We start from the raw sequence: 21,918 nt of genomic DNA on the forward strand, positions 1-21,918 counted from the left end.
TTTTAACAGAACTGATGACCAAGGTAGAGATTATCAGGGCAACCGTATCATAAACACCAAATGAGTCACCAGAATCAGGTTCAGCAGGCAGAGGGTAAACACAGACAGGCTGTGTGTTTGGGAAGGGATGAGGGTGGTAAAGGGTAAGAACTTATGAGGAGGAAAGGGAATATAAGGGGAACTCAATCATATGGTCAGAGCTTTTGGGGGTACCTTAAACAGCCCGGTGCATGATCACTGCATCTTGGAGCAGGAATACAAACAAGTTGTGCCTTGACCATCCTTGCACCTGACTGACTTCCACAGTCCAGGGGAACCTGGGTCCTTTCTCTAACGCTGGTGCAGGGACATGCAGAGGGGATGGACTGGGCCCCCTTGATAGCCTTAGCAGCATGACAGGTGCTAAAGAGAAAAAACAACAGAACTGATGACCAAAGTAGAAATTACCAGGGCAACCGTATCACACATACCAAATAAGGAAGAAAACATGAACATTAATCACCCATATTTACGGTGTATAGTTAGCAAGTTATCATACTCTGCGAATGCTTCATGAGACTACAGTCAAGTGTTACAACTGGGAAAGCACCCAGGTTCCTAGTGTCAGCTAGGGAACAACCAAAGGGAATAGACTGGGCATCCCAACAGCATGCAGAAAGAAAAAAGGAACAGCAAAACCATGCTGTAAAGTAAGAATCGATTTGGCATCTTTACCAAATATAAAATACGTATTTTCTTTAATATATGTATTTTCTACACCACGTTAAGGACTTTTTGTTTTTAACTTTGTGTTTAGGACTGCAAGCTGTATTTTTAACGAATGGTTGTCAGACATCTTGGCTTCCCTCTAGTGTCACTGAAATGTATTACAGTTATTTTTGAATTCCAGTTGAGAAAGAACTATGAAAGAACTTTGAGAAAGAACAAAGAACAGTCTTGATTATGGCATGTACATTACACAAATATTAGTTAGATGTGGGAACTGTACTGGGAAGCAAACAGAAAGCTTACATTTCAGAGAAATATAACTCGGAGTGGAGCATGACACACAGCACTTGTGGATGGATTATTTGTGTTTGCTGAGGTTCAGAGGCCCCAGTCACGGCCCCCGTTGTGCTAATTACTGTGAACATCCCCAGTGCACATCCAGTGTGAGTATAAATCAGAAAAAGTCAAACAGGGAGAGGTCAAGGAAATAGGGAGGAGCATGTCTTATGTCAATTAGCAGTAATCATACATGTCCGCACAGTGGTGAAAGAGAAGAAACAGATCACTGTTTTAATTCTGATTTCTATATCTAATGAGAAAGGTCTTGATATCTGATGCAGTAGGCCTCAGAGTCAATTCAGAATTTAAGTAAAATCTGAAATCTGCTGACATGACAATGAAATCTCTGTGATAAGTATTTTCTTAATTGAAATTCATTCTTTCATGATAGAGATCTTTGCAGCGGTATGTTGACATGGAGAAAGTCCTGCTCCCTCACTCACAGTAAACCAAGCTTTTCCTTTTGGTTTCCTCTAGCTTTCCCTGTGCCTTTCAAGAGCTCTTAAAATTTAAAGGAATATGCATTCCTAAGACTAGTTAAAGGACTTGCGTAAATGAGGATCTAGAGCTTAGCCACACAGGCATGGCAGAAGGTGGCCAGTGAGGCAGTGGGAATGGTGTTGCTCTAAGGATATCATCTGATACGGTGGCAAGAAAAACAACCCCTCAATAAAATGTTATTTTTGTTACTTATTCAGAATTTACCAGGAATAGGAATTTCACTCGCATGTCCACATCTGCTTCAAATGCCCTGGGCTATACAGTGCATGTCACAGAGGGGAAGGTATTTACAGTCCATCTACTTAGCATGCTGCATTCAATTTTGATTAGCCTTGGTCTTGATAGGAACAAACTGGAAGCTTTCAGTGATCTGTGTCTGCAGCATGCTTTCTTTATTTACTGAACAGTGTTTTTATACACATTTGTTTCTGAATCCAGATACCTGGTCTGCAGTTGTTCTCTGAGGGTTACTTCCTCATCTCCTCAGTTCAGAGTGTTTCTTGCTTATATTAAGGTCTTTTCATTCAAGATGCCTAAGATGGTTTATAAGACAAACTATTTCAGTGAAATATCTCCACATTTGCTCAGTGCTGTTATGTAGATCATCCTCATTTTTGTATTGTGCTTTTTGTGGATTGCCATCTTCACTAAGATTGGACGATGCTACTGCAGTTATTTCTTTAAGGCAGGGTGCTTTTTGCATGAGGCAGTTCTGTCCTTTAATATTTAATCAGATTGACCACAGTCTCCCACTGTTCATTTAAAGCTATTCATGAGGAAAATCTTACTTTTCCTCCCCTTGTTTCCCTCCTACAGATTGATCCAGGAATTTATTTTTGTTCAAGTACAAGTACAGGTGCTACCAAATTGGTTTTTCAGAACTCCTATCAGCAGTGCAACCCTGCTGCATACTGAACTCCTGTTGACATGACCAGGAACCATATGTATACATCGATGAGAAGAGGTTAGTCCTCATTATTACCAAGAAAGGAATATGAGGCCTCTAAATTTCTGGACTTCTTTTTAAAGGTTCAGTGATACTATGTGATTCAACCTCCAGTGAAAAAAAATCAAGGCTTCTGTTCCTGAAGAACTAAAACAGGAAAGAGTAAAGTTTCCAAGCAGTTACACCTACTGCCTACTGTTGCTAAATACACAGCAGCCTTCCTCTCCTATTTTAGATTAGAGTCCTCTTACTAGAAATTACCCTGAAATCTAGCAGATTTTAGTGGGGAACACCGACAAGGGGGCTGTGGGGTCAGCAGTAGGTACCTACGGAGTGTCTGTTACTGAATAAATGCAAAATACGAAGTGATGATGGCAGCAAATACTTTCTGTAGCTGAGATTCATGTTTACGCTTAATAAGTAGAACTGTAGAAGCAAATTCTTCACAAATGTTGTAGCAGTTGAGATTTTCTTTGAAGACTCTTACAGTTATTAACATAGACCAATGTGTTGGAAATACTTAATTTCTGTGTGCATGATTTGTACTGAAGCCCGGCATGCGTTACTGCATTCAAGTTTGTGCATTCACCTTGAGGAAAATAGCCTAGAGCCTTTCTATAAGGCAGTTCTATACCCTTATTTGACAGAGAAAGAAAAATCAGCTCTGGAGTTGGAGAGATTTGTCCAATCTGTCCTGGAAAACAGCTATAAAACTAAAGAGAACACTCAAGTCTGCTAGACTGTGACCTGTCAGTATTACGGTTTATTCCCAGCTCATTTGTACTTGCATTTTAAAAATTCCAGTAAAAAACTTGTTATATATCTTGTTGCATATTTATACCATGTTCATTCTCAAAACTTAATACGGTCCAGCAGTTCTGCCTAACAGTTTCAAAGTTCTGCATTTTATAAGACAGCGTGTATAAATTACGTTTTGAAAAGCAAAATTATACGAAAAGAAAGACATGGGGAACAGAATGGGAAATTGAGAGATTATATAAATGTATTCTTAACAGAACAGCCAAAGCAGTCTTAAAGGAACAACAGAACAGGCAAATAGTCAAGTGTGACCAAGAATATTTCCTGAAGTGGTCCCAAGTGCAGTAAACAAATCAGGCCTATGCTAAAAGCAAATCTTGTTTTCAATGGAAAACAATAAAATGCACAAACAGAAGCAAAAGGACAAAATTCCACATGGAAAAGCGGATGATGTAACTATCAGTCAGGTGGCAGATGCGCCCTGACACGTTTTCTTTCTGAGACCTTAGCCTTTAGTAGTATTTCTCAGGCACTCTGTGAAGGTGGTTCCCTATGTGAATATTGTATAGGGTGCTGCATGGTTAGGCTGGAGAGCCCCTGGCTCCTTCTGTCTCGTTCCAGGCTAAGAATTCACAGAATTTCTGTTCAATTTAACGACTCTATCAAAGGGACCTTTATCTGCTTTGAAATGAGGATTTAGTCTTGGAAGAAAAGATAATTAGTAACCAATACAGTCAGACAATTACAGTTTGTAAAACTAGTTAGCATTTTTAGTTGCCTGGACACAGAAGCAAAAGTTCTTAGAGTGCCTTCTTGGAAAGTCTTTGTTACCCTGGGAGCAGATCAGCTGTTCAGATTTCTGGGTTTTTTTGTCCCTGCTCGTTTTGGCTGTGATTCCTTGATGAGTTTAAGCTGACCTTGGTGCTGCTGCAATCCTCCTGCCCATGTATTCCTGTACCCTATTTTGTAGTGCTGTTGGCACCAACCTTGTGCCATGGCAAATTGTTTCCTGGAGCTGAACCTGCACAGAGCTATTCCTTGGGTTAGCTTTCTGGCGACTGAGGTCTCTGAGCTGGCTCAGTAAAGAATCAGACAGGCTCAGTGTAGCCATGCTATTCTGAATCAACTTAAACAGTCTTGGGGCCATATCGTTACGAGTTTCTTCAAAGAATTTTTTAGGAGCTCGTGTTGGGCAGGATTTGCTGTTAATGTCTAGGTCTGAAGTTCGTCTTTGCCTTTGAAAAGATGTTTCCTTCCAGCAGCTGCCTTGTTCAGTTCCTGAAGGAATGTTCAACTTTCAGATTATATGGGTAAGTGCTGATAGGCCAAATCCCTTGCTTTGCGACCCAGGACAAGGCTTCACCTCATTCCCTTTGCAGAAGTCATCCAGACAGACTGGGAAACTGAAGCAGGCATAGTGAACTTAAAAAATATTACCAACAACTTACGTGCATTGCCATTACCATCCATGCAAAGTATCAAACCTCTCTCTCCCTCTCAGTGGCTACCTGTAACACTTCTGCTTTGGGTGCGGCTTCATCAGCATTTGGGCTGTGTTGGTGATGTTTATTCACGTGCTTAACTCTCTCCTATATGTTCTTATTATCATTCTACTTATTTAAATTAAAAGCACAAAATCCTCAGTGTTTCTTACATTCAGAAGCAAATAACAAAATGCTACTTTTCTAACATCTAACTTCTCCTTGATTGTATGATGCCACTTCCACATGGCCCACAACCAATTTGCTGCCTTGTTCCCATTGGTATGGCCAGCCTGTGTGGAGTTGTAGATGCCTTTCCCAGCCTGTGTGTGAACTGACGTGGTCAGAAGAAGCAATGCAGAGAAGAACATACTGAGGGATGTGACCAGCCAAAGGATATAACCATGCTCCCTCTCATGCAGTGGAGTGGCAAAGGAGCAAGACTCGCTCATGAGACTAATGTGGCAGGAGTTTGAGCCTGAAGGTGCTGGAAAAAAAAATTAGGATTTCAGGCAGAGTATTTGTTGATTATTGCATGGTCAATATATTTTGAAGGTAGCTGTTTTCAGGCATCTTACTGTCAAGGTATTGAATGAAACTGAGATTTTAGCTGAGATAACCGCTGTTTTATCACTAACCTGTGTAACAGGTGATGTTCTGAGGCAGAGTTGACAGTGTTCTTCCATGAGAGGACACTAAGAGTTTTATGTCTTGGTTATGAGAAGCTGTAATAATAAATCTGCTTTCACCTCTGTCTCACAGGTTTTTATGTGAACTGCCCAAATTAATAATCTGCTGTAGTTCACCGGACAGGTCAGCCCTTTTAGCACAGAGGCGCTCTTTGCCTCATGCATCACACTTGTCTATACAAGAGACAATGCTTTTAGGTCATCAATACAGATGGTGGAAAAAATCCCCCCAGGAGCTAATAACCTTCTGTTTAAATCACAAGGCATGATTACATTACATTGCATTCATTAGTGTAAGTTCAGGGCAGCATGCGTACGTAAAAGCAGGTTACCAGAATGCAACAGCCTGTGGACAACAGAGAATAAGAGAAGGAACCAGACTTAGAGCTGTTAATCCCATCTCCAGCCGCATCACCAGAGCATTGTGGTGGGGGTGGGTGACCTAAATGCCTCTGCACAGGAGACTGGAATTGTGGTGGACACTAACCTTACCTTTAAATGTTAGATTCTAATGTTTTGCTCAGAAAACTGCTAGTCTTCCTTTCTGTTAGTGAGAAATTTGGAGTATGCTTTGGTACAACAGCAGAATTTATTATAATCCTTTGCTGAATTATTTTCTTTCGGCATCTCACAAAACAAGTTTCCCAAATGTTAAAATTAATAAATAAAAGATGTTATGTTAAGTGATATGCAAAACTGACATTTTAGATTTTCATATGAATGAAGAGGAAAGGAGCTTGGTAGGATCACTGCTCAAAGATATGTAAGCATTACTTCATCCGTTAGTCAAAATCAGGGTCCAAAAATTGTTGAGAAATCTACAATTTGCTGAAAAGTTTTTCTTCTGACAAATATTCAATGTATAGCATCCCTGGGGGTATGGAACAGAGGTGGGGTAAGGAGACACTAAATAAACAGGTACACCAATTTGAATGTTCTGACAATCCAGTCAAAACAGTGAGTTGCCTCCGGCTGCTGTATATTCCACCCCTTCCTGGCTAAGTGAAACTCCTTATTAATTTCCTTTCTTATTCTGCATTCCCTCTGGAGTCTGTCCATTGAAGAGAAGAGCGTTTGCAGACTCTCTGCACCTCTTGCAAATTTGCAAGAAGATGGGGGGGGAGGGGGAATGGAACAAATTAAATTAAAACATGCACACTTTTGATGGGGGCATGCAAAAATAGAGGGAACAGACAGGAGGGATGAGGAGAGCAAGGAAATTAATATGCCTGAAATAGCTGCCATGTGTAGGTGGTAGTAATTTGCCCTCAGTTAAGTGCATTCTTTCTAAAAGCTTGTCTCTGCAAAAAGGTTATCAAAGTTAATGTTGCACTGTTCTTTCAGAGCTTTTTCTGCTCTAAATTACTTTCTGTGCAGACATGAGTAGTGAGATAGACTTGCAGACTACCTGCCTTGCTGACACCAGTTCTGTGTGATAACAATGAGAATTCTTCATGTGGAGAAATACTTGAGACAGTAGTTAGGGTAACAGCCGAATGGGAGGCAGTGAGCACGGAGGGTTAGACTGTGACCTGGGGATTACCAGCAAGCACTCTGGGAACTGCTGATGGCCCTCAGACCATCGTTTAGCCTCTCCAGAGCAGCTTTTCTCAGCAAATAGAACTATATGGGGCAGATACCCTGCTGATATAAATTGTCATAGCTCTGCAGAGGTTTAGGAAGCAATGGTAGTAGCTGAGGAACGTTCCTACTAGAATTTTAGGTGCTCTTGTAATGCATGTATTTACTATTAGTGGTGGTGTTCTAGTTTTGTTGGAGGAATGCTTGTCAGCAATAAAACAAATGAATTTCTCTACTGTTAAAATAATGGAGAGTCCAAAACTTTCTGAAGAAGGAAAAATTAGTATCATGCAAATATATTCCTCACTTTTCCCCTAAGGGATCCAGGATGATGAGCTTTGTATGCAATACAGTTCCATTTCTGAGTCTCCCAAATCCAAGAATAGAAAATCCTCTCTACCTCTGCGTGTATTACTCTCTTCATGCTAAAGACTTTTAAAATGACTCCTGTTCAGCAGAACTTTACTGGAGCCTAATCTGTGATGTTTTAAATACTATTATGAGCCTGCCTGTAATTTTTTAACTGTATAGTACTTAGGAGTTGACTTAGCTTGAGTTCAAAACAGGTGATTCTGAGCACCATTTTTTTTCTCTGCTGTTCAAATCAGTATGGTGCTCTCTCCATTTTTCTGACCTTACCAATAAGATAGAAGGGTTTTTTTCTGGTTTAATTTTTCTTTTCTTTTTTTAACTTCAGATCGCTGAAATGTAGTCTATAGTTCAGTGGCAGGGATAGTGATTGTTGCACATAACACTGTTTGCAGATCATTTCAGCATACTTTGCAATAGAAAATGCTCTCTAAGTTATATGATGCCACTGCTAAGATATGCCAGAGACTGGTATTTTTAAATGCACTTTCTTTACATCAGGCTGAAATACAGCACCTGGATTTTGGCAGAGCAGAATGACTAATACAGTGCTAGATCTTCTTGTAGCCATACTAAACCTAGGCTGAGCACTGTAGTGAGGCTTTGCTTAATTCAGTCTTGCAGATGTGTTTTGTGTATAATGCTGAGAGCTTACACAGGGAGTTGTGTGAAACAGCTTCAAATTCCCACCTATATATATATCCCGAATAATCCCCATGTGTAGACATGTCCTAATTCTACTAGTGCACATGGATAATGAAGGAGATATTTGTATAATTTTGTATTAATATTGAGTGTATCACAGTTGACTTAATTGATATTCTTCTGCCTGACTGAAGGGGCCTACATCAAAGGAGACTGTAAGGGAAAGTAGGCAGGATACAAACCCTGACAAAGACGAAGCATCTCTGGAGGCAATTCCAAAGGCCATTAAGAGAACAGTTCATGAACTATTCATTCATCTATATCTGTGTTGCCAGCCAGGCCTGTCTTTCCCAAGGCCAAAATCTAAGATCAAAAGCACCCTAAACTATTAAAAACCTTGCCTAACAAGGAAGGAGGTGGAGCGCAACTAGTATCAGCTCAGGAAGACATACTGAGCGAAGACAGCTTTTCTACTCCATGCACTGGAGCCAGCAGGGCCTGGGTAAACTTGCAGTATTTCACAGGGCCATGAAGACTTACCAGCCAATACGCCACATGGCAAAGCAGGCTTCGTAAGCTTGGGCATGCAGCAGTGTCTGAGTATTATTGGACATACTCTGGAGCTGGTTTGGTCCATGCAGGACCAGCACCAGGAATATGCATCAAGCTCCTCAGCATTTCAAGTTCCTGGGAGAGTACAGGCAAGGTCACTTGGACGTCTTTCTTCCACAGTGAGGACATAACCAGAACTGTATGGGTAGGGCCCCAGAGCTTCTCCTCTCCTGTGCATTCTCCTGAGCTCTGTGGCTACAGAAGAAAAGCTGAGGCAACTTGGCTTGACTCTGCTTTGAGACAAGAGATGAGCAGAGAAGGGTGCACCTCACCTGCTGGCTCTATACCTAAAGGTAAAAGAATAGTTCAGAAGAAATAAGTTCATGCAGCTGTATGGGTAGCTTGCCACAGGCATTGAGAGATGAGTCCCTGGCAGTTCCCAGCTGCAGTTGAGCCTGCCATGTTATTGCAATTGGAAAGGATGACTGCCGGCTCCCAGCCCTGGGATTCATGCTAAGAGCGTTACGGCTTCGAGTTTCACTCCTATGAAAATGAAGATAATGGCTAGGGAGGGACTGCATTCCCTCTGATTGTGGCTGGCAGGTGAGAACAGGTTTGTTGTAGGTTGACAACCCCATTTAGTTCCCTGCAGGGAAACATTCAGTGAGAGCTGGTCCTTTGGGAAGAGTGCCCGCCCACAAGAGAGTGGGAGGGAGCACAGCTGAGGTTCACTTCTGAGCTTTCATGACAATATTGCTTGTAACTGAGTTGCAGGGAAAGTGACTGCGAAGTTAGCTATGAGGTATACATGCGTGCAGGGTGGTGGAAACAGGGAAAAAACTCCAGATAAGTTAAATACTGAAAAAAGGTCCTTTGCTAGTGAGGTCTGCATTTTGAGTCTGAATCTGATCACCATCAGATTTGCCTCCAGGTGCTGCTGAATTTGAACCAGTGTTCTGCAGGTAAAAAGTGATAGGTAGTGGTCAAGATTGCTAAATTACTTGTTCTTTCCCAGATACAAACTTTAAAAATGTAGGGCTTAATCCTCTTACTGTGGAAGCCAAAGCAGTTTTTGCCGTCAAACCGGGGAGCATGAGTGGGCTATATAGGTCTAGGTCAAAAGAATTTGAATAAGAACCTAGAAAGTGTGACTACATTGGTGCCATGGTTTAAAAATGGTTGTTATATATAAAGCTGGGGAACTGGGGAGAAATCCTCCTTGACTCACAGAAGGGAGTTCCTTGACAGTATATTATTTAGGAACACTTGTTCAGATGAGTTTCAGTCTTACGTACCTTAATTAAATATACATTAGAGGTAAGTGCTGACAGCAGGTGCTGTGGATTTATGACGTAACATGTTTTTTTTTTTTCCTGACAAGTAGCTTCTGTGCAACTTTAAAGAAAATTTAAACAAATGACTTGAATTTTGCTTCTCTCTTACTTGAGTTTTTCTGTGAGACAAAAAAAGAGATATCCTTACAGTTTTAGTTTCTGTTTCCTAGTCCAAACCTTCTGGTCTGAGTGAGACCTAGATATACTCTGTATTCTGTGTAAGCTCATAATTGTAATGCACTATAGTAGTACCATAATTACACACTGAAACACGCCTCAGGCAAATCATGCTTTTCGATACTTCAGTCATGTTTTTCAATACTTCAGTTAACCTACTTGTTACCGTGTGGAACCAAATACGTGGCAACTCAGCAAAGGCAATAAAAATTGATAGTTTGGCAGGGGATTAATGTCTGTGCTGATCAACATAGATCAAAATAATTGCTGAAAACATTGATTTCCTACTTAAGAATTAAAAAAATAGAAGAGAATCAGTTGTGAACATGAGGTGTAAATTTTGCATTGATTTTAAAATAAAATCTTTACCTAAAAAAAGAGGGATAGAGGGTAAATAGTTGCATTTTGGACACAGAAAAATCAACTTTTCTGTCAGCAGGATGATTTTGTTTCAGAGTGTGAAGCTGCGGTTAAATCTGTAACCCATCTCAGGACAAGGACAACAGTGTTTGTGTTCATGTGATGGCTAGCGCTGTGAGTGGTAATCTTTAACTGGAAGTTCCTAATGCTACAGCAATACAAATTTACTGTTGTCTTCCATCCTTAGTCACGGTGGCTTAAACATAAGCGAAGCCTAGACTTCCCTGGAGCCATTTTACATTGACACTTTTGACCCTGTGTGTCAGAGAAGGATAAATTATCTGCTGATTAGAGACAAGTCAAAGTCTCCCTGGTGGGTATGCAAGCATAATCTGGAGCCATTCTAATCATCTAAATGGCATTACTTCAGAATGGCACCAGTATATCCAAGAACGAGGTTTTGCTCAGCAGCAAATATTTGCTAACAAAATACGATAGGGAATGCAAATGGAAGGGAGGATGTGAAGCTAAAGGAAAACACAAAGTCTCCCATCATTTGCTCAGGGCTTGATCCAATTCTTAATGACTTTACTTAGGATCAAACTTGGCCTACAGTCATCAGGACAACTTTCCCAACTATAAGGAGAATAGGATTTGGGTTAGGCAGCGGCATAACTGAAAGAGGATAATACTTCTGTTTTGCTGTTTGCAAACTGAATGTAAATTAATTCAGTGTAACCACTGTGGCTCATTTAGTCAATAAATACACATTGACAATGCAACATCATTTAAAAAAACTCAAAAGAAATGGGATTTTAAAGAACGCATTACAGAGATTTAGCCTGGAGGGCAGCAATGAAAGCTCAGCACACAGTACTGTAGTAGAGAAGGGAAGGTGATAAAATAATACATGCAACCCACTTCTATGCCAATTTATATCTAGCAAGTATGTGTAAATCTTCTAAATTTGCACAGGCATCAGGTTAGGCCAAGCGATAACATGTATCAGTTGTAACTTCTCTGGCTTCTCACACTTGGTATTACGGGCTGTCCACCATTTAAATGTGGCTGTTCATGAGTGAAACAGCTATTTTTTTCTTAAACTTTTCCATATATCATCTTAAATCCCACAGTCTTATATGCATAAGCACACGCATACTGAACCAATATGAGAGTGTACCGTATCCTATTATTCAACACAGATATTTGCCTTTTGAGCAGTGACTTGGGTCCTGTGATTTAGTACAAGAATTACAGTTTCAACTTCTTCCCACTGTTTCTGTCTCCCAGAGCTTTGCAGCTTATTACTAATGTGATTCAAGCATGACTTGTTTCACATGAATAGAAAGAATATTATCTTGACACAGATAATATCAGCAAAACTCCCAGTAACAACCTTCTGAGTAAACTGGAAATACTTCTTGGTTGCATCAGTTACAGAGATCTAGCGATTCCTTTGATTTTGTTCTCCAGTTGCCTCCCTGCCTCTCTCTGTACTTACACATGCTCCACAGATTTTTTATTCTTAAAGCATAACAAGCCAGTCACATTCCATAGCTCAAAAGCACTTTCTTATTACCCCCAGCTTGCCTGGGTTTCCCCCGTCCTCCCTCCCTTGCCTCTCGAGCCAACAGACGTCTTGCAACTTTCGTTCTTTCTGTAGTTTCTTTCCTGTCTCCTTCACTTATTTTCTTTCTCTTTGCTGTCCCAAGATCGCTTGCCCAAGTGCTCCATTCTTCTCCCATTCAATTCTATAAGCTTCTTGGGAAAGAGAGGCCTGGAGTGCCACGGAAGGTGCAAGGACAAGGCAGCGTTTCTGCCAGCACCCGAGCTCCGAGCTTTGCTCCACCAGCACAGCCTCTCGGTGCTGCCTGCCCTCTCCATAACGTGCTCTGACAGGCTTCTAGGAAGAACAATATTCTCTCTTTTCTTCAACAGATTAGTGACAGTTTACCTTTACAACTTACTGATAGTAAATCTTTTACGAAAGGTCCTTTTTCCCCCTCCTTTTTCTGTTTAAACTTCCTACTTAGGCAAGATCCCAAAAATGTCTTCTCAGTCTTGTCTTACTGGTTGTTCAGTAATTCATCTCTTCAGTCTTCTTTTCTTCTTCCTGATTCTTGGCACTGATTCTTCAGGGTTACCGAGTTTGTTTTTATGTCCCTTACTCTGGAGCAGCAGGAATTGTAATAACATAAAGTCATATATGGTATTGACACAAAATAGGTATAGTCATTTTGTAGAGTACAGGTGTTTCAAGGCAAGGCTGAAGTTACTAGAAAGCCTTCAAGCTCATAAGGTCATCCTGGGATGGCGTTATATCCTATGTATTTGCTAATCGCTTATCCTTGGTGTCAAGACATCAAGCATTTTGTTCTACTGCTGTTTAAAACACTAGCTATTAAGAAAATTTAGGATAACAGCTATCTATAAATGTTCATCTTCTGTTCCACAGACAGAAATACGCCCTACATGTACTTATTGGAGTTGTTATTTTTTATTGTTTTCTTTTTAACTTTATGGAATATATCTTTGTTGAACTCGAACACAGAAGCACTGTTTTACAATGAATATTCCCTAACTTGACATTAAGAACCTTTGAAGGTAAAATTTCTCTTTTCTGAAACCTCTTTTTTCTTTTTTATCACGATGCAAGTCAGGAAAGAGAGAAGTTGCACCTCATTTAGTGGAGTTTTAGTAGGAAGCAACAGGTGGGCATGATTTGAGGGGGAGATCTGTGATTCAGGGAAGGCAGTACAATAATTTTTCTCCCCAAATGCTTAGTGCAATTCATAGTCCTGTTTGTCTTCAAAATGTCTCTCATTTATTATCTCTACAATAATTGTTAATATAATGTATTGATTTTCATACTATAAATAATATATTTTCAGCATTAATGTTATTGCAATGCATTATCAGCATGATGGAAATAGTTTTTCAATAACAGCCATCATATTGGGGCTGACACTGGAAAACATGGTACTTTGCCTTATATTATACCAGAGGGAGTGATATAGCCAAAAGCTTATTATAATGAAAGTAAAGCACATCAGCGTATCAACTGGTGCATGGGCACTGAGAAAATTTTGTGGCATTTCTTCAAAAAGGTATAATTTCTTATCTTGCTTAAAGGTACAGTTTTAATGGAGTTATTAAAGGAGTGTTATGCCATCCAGAACAAAAATAATCACTATAGAAGGATATAATCCACATGGTTGCCAGTGCAGCCCTTTAGATCTGAATGGACAGCAGCCAACAGCACAGCTACCAACAGTTAACTGCACATAGGTGCACTTAAAATGTAGCAAAATCAGGCAGAATTTAGCCGTGGATAATTAAGGTGTTAGGCAGGGTTGCCTAGTATTAAGAGACTACAATGTAACATAAGCCCGGGAAGTCTTTAAACTACTAGCCAGCTATGGCAGCGAGAAGCTCCGCACAGACTATTTCAGTATGTTCTTGGCAAGGTAACTTATCTTTTGGCTGTCCAAAACTGAAATACCCACTGGAAGCCTGAAAGGACTAAGAGAGGCAATGGGGAGGAAGGGACAACACATGTTGTGTGTGGGAGGGGGAAGCACCAAGAAGGTGAGAGAGATGTTACCCTGCTGGAAGTAGGCAGCAACTGTTGTCACTGTCGCAAGCAGAGGCTGCCTTGAAGAGAAGGCAGGAAGCTGGTGCAGGAGGAAAACGGCTGCTGTAGGTGATCTGAGCAAAAACAGAAAAACTATAGAGGTTTTTTTAAAGTCCAGATGAAAATATATACATACATACATACATACATACAATCTCCTACGAGGCGGTCCCTTGCTGTCAGAAAGCTGCAGAGCAGCAGGATGGTGCCAGAGTGGTGCAGCACTGCAGAGGAGCTGGGAGGTGGATTATCTGTGCACACTGAGAGTGCAGATTCCGACCTGGAAAGACCCCGCTGCTGGCACAACCGTGCCAGTGGTGTGCAGGCAGCATGTTGTCTCCTTCACAGAGCAGTCGGGGCTGAACTGGCCAGCATGGGGAAGCAGGGGAGGCCTACCCCTTGTGCAGTACGGGGACTGTAGCTGAAATAGTCAAACAGCTCAACAGTTTAAAGGGGGATCGACCAGGAATTTCAGCTTAAATGCTAAATTCTTACTAGGAACTCATGTAGTGTCTAGCCTGCTTTCTCCTTATGAAGTGGAGGAGTAGAAAATAGAGCAGGAACAGAGCTGAAATCTCCATACTGGTTTTGTCAAAAGGACTTTGCTATAGGCATAGTTCCATTGCTTTATTGTAGATTTGAAAATGTTTTATTAATCTACCTGAATCTTGTCTAGATATGCTCATATTTTAGAAATAAAATCAAATAAAATACTTTCTTTTCAAAGCACAACTCTAGATAAGACTAAATCTCTGAGAAAAGAAAATGAAAAGATTCAGAGATAGTACACTTAGAGATAATCTGACATGCTTCAAATTGCAATAGCAGAGTACAGCCTCTTGCTTCAAAGTGATGAAAGAAATGTCAAGAGTATTTATTACATGATACACTGTATTTAATTTGTGCCCGAAATACTGTAACTGCTCAGAGATGAGCAGGTATTTTTTTTCAAGTGGACTTCAGTGTTTGCCCACCCCTTGAAGACTGCAGTCTCCCATGTAACAGTCTTTATCACTTGCCTTATTTTAAAGGCTAATTCAATCTATTTACTATTTGATCAACTTGACTGCGTAATTGTTTAAAGTGTCTTTGATAAATGCATCTTCATGAGAGTGATAGCTCTACACAGGAGATTTTTTTATTACTTGACTGTCTTCAGCATAAGAAATGTTATAATACAAGTCATCAGAAATGGAAATACAAATCCCAAAGCCTCTATCACATAAAATCAACTCCATTTTCTGGCTCTTCTGGAAGACAAGCCAGACATCTCTTAGATTTGTGTAGCTATGTATACAGCAAATGAATTAGTCGTGGAGCAAAACAGAGATGATGCCAGCTTGTGCTTTGTAGCTCAACAGATACTTGAAAATCCTTTTTTTGTTTTTTTTTTTGTTTTGTTTTTTTGGGGTTTTTTTATGGTGGGGCAGGGAAAGGCAGTAAAATACAAGAAAAATAAAAGGTTACTGTATTAAGAACTGGGTGTCTGAGATACAATACTGGAAAATTTCTCTGTACCAGGTTGTATCGCCTCTTTTTCTACCTCAGTAAGTAGGCCATTTTAGTGCTACTTGCAAGACAGCTGTTCTAATAACCGCAGGTGCATACAGGGCTATCTCACCAAAACAAAAGTCTGGTTACTGCTTGAGAGTGCCCAGAAACATAGAAAGGAAACAAATCCGTTAAACCATGGACTGTTTCTTTTTATACAGAAGTTGTGTGGAGACATTGAGGAATTAGATGTCAGAGAAGCTTTCTTCCTACCTTTGGAATGTACATTCCAGTTCCTTGCACAGCAGAAAGCTGCTTACTTTCTTAATGAAAAAAACCTGGCAAGAACAAATTCCATCTTCAAGACAGACTCCAAATGTGCTAATGTTTTTTGGCTCCACAAGAGGAAGGGCATCATGGAGAGCTTCTTCAGAGTTTCACTTCATGCTTGGTAGAGATCCTTTTAAAAGGTGCTTGGGAAACTTCCTCTTGGGCAATTGTAAATACCTTTTCCCCACATATATCTATTGCTAGAATCGTTCCGGGCTTCTTTTCACTTAATCAACTGATTTCTCAGGTTTCCTGTAGTGTACTAACTACTCAGACCAAGTATATGCACTGCTGAAACCATATTGTAGAAAATGACTAGCACTAAGAGAAACACGTCTGTAAAATAAACTTTGCAAATATAAATCGCTGTGATCTAAATCCAAGAAATGCATGTTTGAATAAAATCTGAAGCCCTGGGCTGTTCACATGTATATAAATTCTAGCAAGAATTGACATGTGTCCTACTGAAATTAAATGAGCGTGTTATCAAGCTAACAATTACTTTTTTTTAACTCTATCTTTAAATGCTGTCTACCATACAATTCAGGTATTTGATCCTGACACTGAATGCCATTACTGGGCACATGAAACTTTTTAAGTGTGTGAATTACTAGTGTTGTAAACTAATGTAGCTGAAGGAAAGGCTGGTCTCACCAACTTATCTCTCACAGAGAATTTTGCTTTTGCAATAAACATAGAGGACAGAAACGGTTCCAAGCCTCACACAGTTTTTTGGAGAATAATAATTTACACACAGTGATATGAAAACTTGAAGGTAATCCAACTGTAACTGAAATGGAAAAGACAAATGAGATTTCCAGAGAGCTGTATAAAAGGACCCTTTATTCTTTCCAATTTCCCTTCAGGAACCACAGCACTTTTTCACAGGAACTATCTATGCTTATCAAATCTATAACCTTATCAAAGGTTAGCTGTAGTAGCCACTACAACAGAAAAGATGTTGTAAATGAGGCAATTCATCTGAATACTGATACAATGCAGGGAAGAACTAAGCCCTCACAGCCTATAATGCACATTAGGAAAAGTAATTTTAGCTAGTGAATTGGTGAACATATTGTTGCATCTCATACATGCAGACAAGAGTAATCACACTGTACTATTTGTACAGAATTTTTTGGGTGGGGGTTAGCTGTGCAGAATCAAGGCAAAATCGCAACAGTGTTGGAATGTCTAATAAGGTCACTCTGGTCATCAACCAATTTGTTCACTTGCTTTGACCACAGAGACTTCCTCTCTCACAAGACAGCTGCCCAGTTGCCCAACTTAGATGTGTTATGTGCTGTGGTGTGCAATACAAATGATCCAGTAAAAGGAAGGATGGCATAGGTAAATTGAAGGCTAACAGAGGTCCTGTGTGAAAATGGTGATTTTTGGGGAAGCTAAGCAGACATGAGAAAAAAATGTATGTGGCTAATTCATCCTTGTAATAGTAAATTCCAGCCACTTTAATGAAAATGCTTTGTGCCTACAGATTACTTGAGCTTTTCTTCAGTTCCTAGTGTAACCTGTGAAGCTTGTGGGTTGTCTGCAGCAGAAACCCAAGACCTTAGCAAGGTGACTTACATGGGAAAGAATGAGGTTCAAGGGAAGGCATGGGTCCTACCACAGGGCTGTGTGCTTCTTGTACAAAGTTTTCAATCAGCACTTACGCACCTGTTCTTACGGTGCTTTGTTGGTCCCTCAGAATAAAAAGTATTATGTAAATATAAAATGTTATTGATATTTATCTTAAGCTATTGAAGTGTATAAATCAAGTGTCTGCTGATGTTTTTATGAGTGTAAGACACATGTTGCACTAATGGGAATTACATGCAATCATAGATGAGGACTCTCAAGAGACACTTAAAAGCACTGAGGTACTAAATATCTAATGTGCACAATGAGGGAAAGAAGGAAAATAACTGTGGCTTTTCAGTGGACTCTTTGAGTTAGAAAACTCAGCAAACAGGCTGTCTTTGCACCTGGGTCACAAGGAGTGTGAGACTTCCCTGAAAAAAGGAAACCTCAGAAGTGCTCCATTCTGTAATAATACCTGACCTTGTCATGTGAAATGTGATTATTTAGTTCTACCACCATGTACTGTGTGTTCAGAGCAAATGGTGCTGATTACATTATTCCTTCAATCTTTTTGAAAAGCAAAGAAGCGCTCCTCTGGTCTGTTTTGAGGATGTTATAAAAAAAAAAAAAAAGTGGGGGAGAAGTCCAGTGTGAGAGAGGCTGCTGCCAAAACCCTGGTCCATGACTTAGTATTCTCTCCTGAAAAATCCAATCTTTTATTCTTCTTCTATCTTACCTAATTTTTAATTGGATGCTTATCCTATTCTTAACATTTTCAGGCTTGTTCAGGCCTTTCAGCAATCAGGAGGATAGATAGGGTTCAGTCATATTCCCGCCCTGACGTTCCTCTGTACCGGTACGTATGTTTGTGGAAAGGTGAGATTTTCTTCTGCTAGCTATCAACATAACCTTCCGTGCATTGCAGAGCAGTTTGCTTTGCTCATCCTCCTACTGCTTGTCTGGCAACAACTCAAACTCTATTCCTTAACATTCCCCAGTGTGTTTTAGAAAGATTTCAATTAAAGTTGGGGGTGTGCTTCATATTTATGTAATTGAATTGGTTCATTATCAGAAGAGAAAGACAATTTTCTCTCCTGCATGTGCAAAATAACAGTTGTAACCCAGCACTTCCTGCAAGAAAAATTTGGATATAGAAACTGATAGACTGGTTACCTTCGCCTAAGGTTGAGAAAGCATAGGCTAATACAGATTTTTAACTTGGTACCAGTATCAGTGAATGGAGACTATAGTTTCTTCAAAAACTCCACAATGCACACTTTCTTGAGGCTACAACATTCTCTTACATAGGTCCCTGTTTAGCACAGCATAGATTATGTGCCAATAAAATTAACAGTACTTAAATACATACTTAAGAGTGCTGCTGAGTGAAGGCTTGTATCAGTGCATGAAAGCACATCTGATAACTTAAAGAATATATCTAGCCTTCTTGATTTGATGGGTGTTGATCACAAATGCTTAAAGATCACCACGCTGATCTAGGAGCTTAGGAAATTTATTATTTTCTATTTATTGTTTAAAAATAATTCTGATAAGCCCTGGACAGTATTTGGGATCTGCTGGACACCCAGAGAGGGTTTATTGCCCCAACACTTTGAAGATTTTTCAGTTTAATCTGGTGGTTTTTATGAGAGAGAGAAACTGGGGAAATTTCATTTTTTAATATATGTAATCCCTTTGTCAAAAAAAAGTCTTAGATAATTTTATTTCTTGCTTAGTTATAAAAAAGTGAGTAACAGCTTCCAATTATACTCAAATCCATAAAATCCTTCACTCAAATGGTGCATTTCAGAGTTCACTATTAATCAGCAGTGACTTTTACTGAAATTCATTGATAATCACTATGTACATACTAGCATTTGGCATATAAAAATCATGCTACATTGAAAACACCCAGGTTTCTGCCATGTATGGGAAGTCAGGCCATGAGTAAAGCCTGAAATTGCTAGAGGCAAGACTGAGAGTGACATGCTAACATTTTTACTGATTGCCTCTTTTAATGACCTTGTTAACGTTGCAGTGTTCCATCTGCAAAAGATATCAAACCTCTTTGGATATTAAACCATTTTCAATGAAAAAAAAATTGGTTATAACTGGTATAAAGTGTCCGAATGGGGCAAGGTGAGAATGGATATGCTGAACTACAGGGACGTTCCAAAGGGGGCTGAATTACAAAAGAGTTTATCGGCTTGGTTTAGGACTCAAAGTACGCTTTCTGTCCTACTCCTACTTTTAAAGTATTGACGGGATCCCAAACCTGCAATTCTTAATTCCAGTTGAACTATAAATCTTCAAGGCATTACTGCTGTATTGGTTTTTAATGGACATGGCTTAGTACGTCACACTATTCCTAACTTAAATTCTAATTTGATTTCCCATTCAGAGTAAAAAGCTAAGGAAATCAGTAGATACTAAAAGGTTTGTGAATAGTTCCAAAGACTGGGTGAGCCTGGAAGATGTAAGAGGTGGAAAGATCATGATCTGCATGAGAATTTATGCCTTCCGAATTGTGTAAAGGTAAATGTAGACTGAAAGGCAACGTGGGATGGAATACGTGCGGTACAAAATGCCACTGGCTCTTGCTGAGGAAGAGCAGATTGATGGCCCAGTGGCAGTACAGGCACATGTACACTGGTAGTTCTGCAGGGCTCTTGTTTTGTTCATTTTTTAGATGTGGTTAGCTTTTGAATGGGCATTATAGAAAAGATTTATGATTAGTCTTTAAAAGCCTGGCCAGTGTACTGCTTGAAAGGTGTCAACAGAGAAGAATGACAGTAGTACTGGAAAGAAATACCTCTGCAGTGAAACAGTACCATGTGAAAGCAGATACCAGATCTAAGCATCAGTGCAGGCAGAGAAAACTGAGACTGTGGCTGTAGGTGAGCTGCTTTATCCTTGCAGATAATGTAGTGTGGACATAAGAAAGTTGAACCAGCAAACTGGGATTTGAACAGTTTTTAAGGATATTTTATATATATATATATTTTATATAAATATATAATATATATATATATTTTTATATATATATATAATATATATATGGTTTATATAGCTTCCTAAGGCATGACGTAAGCCTTACTCAAGTAACTGGGAATATCTGTTTCTAAGAATTGAAGTCAGACCCTGCATTATTTCTTTATAATTTCTGCAATAATAGAATAAAAATTATCAGGTCCTTTTTTTCCTAGCCTCTTTAACAAAGGTTCTCTGTAGAGTGGAAGTCTGGTTTTGTTATGATCATTTGCTATGGAAATTTATCTCACAGTAGTTGCAAGCTCATTTTAAGTAAGGATTTGTTTTATTTGTGTTGCGCTAAGTATACTTAGGGTGAGAACTGGTATCACCGTTTCTAGAATGGAAGGAAAATACAGTGGACTTGTATCCAACTCATATGCATAGTTTATTGATAACATACTAATATTGGTGCAAGCAAAAATAATTTTCTCCACCTGCCCCACAGTGAAACAATGTAATGACTCTTAGAAGAAATATGTACTCCTTGGTACTAATGCATAATCTGCTATTAACAGCAAAAGAAAAACAATAAGAACTGAAGTTAAAGCCATTAATCAGGTATAGGGTCAAATCCTCAAGTCCTCATTCCACAAGTCCCATTGATCTCCCTGGAAATGTGCATTACTTTCTCAAGGAATGAGCTTTATAGGATTTTTCCCGTAATCTTTCAAAGTAACAAATACATATTAAGGGAGTAAAAGCACTCCTGAGAAGTGGTACATGAGATGCAGTGCAGCAAAAACAGCAGCAGGGGTTTAAGACTGCATGTGCAAAGAATGAATATGAAGTGTAATATATTCTCAGATTTTGATGGAAATAAAAGCTCTTAAACTGAACCCCAGCTTATGATCTGCACTGTAACACAACTGATACATACCAGAGGTCATAGCCTTCTCTTGAAACTACCTAAATATTGAACAAAAATGAGGAAGTACTTATTTTATTTACCTATGAGGTCTCTTTGGCACATATGTTGTTTTCCACTGCAGAGAATTGCTAAACCATTAATGCAGGATAGTGGTTACCTCAGCATCCCCGAAGTGCCACAGGATGGCAGCCTTTTAGAATATTGCAGTGCTACTCTGTGGAAAATCTCGTTTGTTTTTCTGCCTGACTGAGTATTCATGAGTGCGCTATCTTTGTGCTTTACCTCTTTGGAATAGCAAAACATTGCCCAGTTTTCAAACATAATGTTGTATTTCGTCTGGACAGTAATGAAACTTACAAGGCTGCTCTCTGCAGTACATCCTAACTCTTGCGTGTGAAGCTGGGATTTAGAACACAGGGTAATCAAACATGGTTGTACAGTGCTAATTCTGGCTTCCTGCTTTGACTTACACTACACTTCGAGTCTGCAGAGTTAACCTTTTTTTCTCCAGGATATATTTTTCCTCACTCTGATCCTTCACAT

At 39.6% G+C, this 21,918-nt stretch overlaps 1 long non-coding RNA gene across 1 annotated transcript in view; it reads right to left on the reverse strand.

The window, feature by feature from the left end:
* Nucleotides 1–21,918, reverse strand: part of LOC112984718 (uncharacterized) — a 64,336-nt gene that overhangs the window by 33,360 nt on the left and 9,058 nt on the right. Inside the window, exon 2 of the long non-coding RNA XR_003259570.2 lies at nucleotides 214–402. This is a non-coding gene — a long non-coding RNA (uncharacterized LOC112984718). The remainder of the gene's footprint in view (nucleotides 1–213; nucleotides 403–21,918) is intronic.

The sequence above is a fragment of the Dromaius novaehollandiae genome, chromosome 4 (assembly GCF_036370855.1).
Source record: "Dromaius novaehollandiae isolate bDroNov1 chromosome 4, bDroNov1.hap1, whole genome shotgun sequence".
In the NCBI taxonomy this organism is placed as follows: Eukaryota; Metazoa; Chordata; class Aves; order Casuariiformes; family Dromaiidae; genus Dromaius; species Dromaius novaehollandiae.